Source organism: Syngnathoides biaculeatus, chromosome 9 (assembly GCF_019802595.1).
Source record: "Syngnathoides biaculeatus isolate LvHL_M chromosome 9, ASM1980259v1, whole genome shotgun sequence".
Lineage (NCBI taxonomy): Eukaryota > Metazoa > Chordata > Actinopteri > Syngnathiformes > Syngnathidae > Syngnathoides > Syngnathoides biaculeatus.
This window is the reverse complement of record NC_084648.1, coordinates 21,730,971-21,731,521: the sequence shown is the minus strand read 5'-3', so window position 1 is coordinate 21,731,521 and position 551 is coordinate 21,730,971.

Below are 551 nucleotides of genomic sequence, written 5' to 3'. Positions count from 1 at the left end.
CCCAAGCCTCAAATTGTAAATTCCCATTGATGTGAAAACGTACACGTCTGTACGTCTTTGGACAATAAAGAATGCATCCGTTGAGCGCAAGTTAAATGTGCATCTAGCGTCGGCGTCGGTGGGCGGTTGGACAGAGAGGGAAGGAGGGAAGCGCTACGCCCGAGTCACCCGACGTGATTCTCCATTTCTTTCGTGGCCTTTGGATTCTTAGCCATACGATGCTAGTTAGCAAGCGCGCAACCCATTTTGGTACTTTGGGATGATCTCCTTCCCTCGGTCTGCTGTGATTGGCTCCACTTTCCCTTTTCCCTTGCTGCTACTTTTCCTTGAATTTTTGTTTGTTTTTCGAGAAGCACTCGCGAATGTGCGGGCTCGTAGCGACTTCCCGCCTAATTGCCCGGTCAACGCGGGTTCAGCTTTGTTCGGGTGTTCGGACCCTGAGAACCGGGTGGAACTCTCGGACTGTTTACGCAGATTTTTGTTTGTTCAAAGTGCGGTTATGGTCAGGCTTACCCTGACCCTTGTACGACCCCTGAGTCGTTGGAACTCCG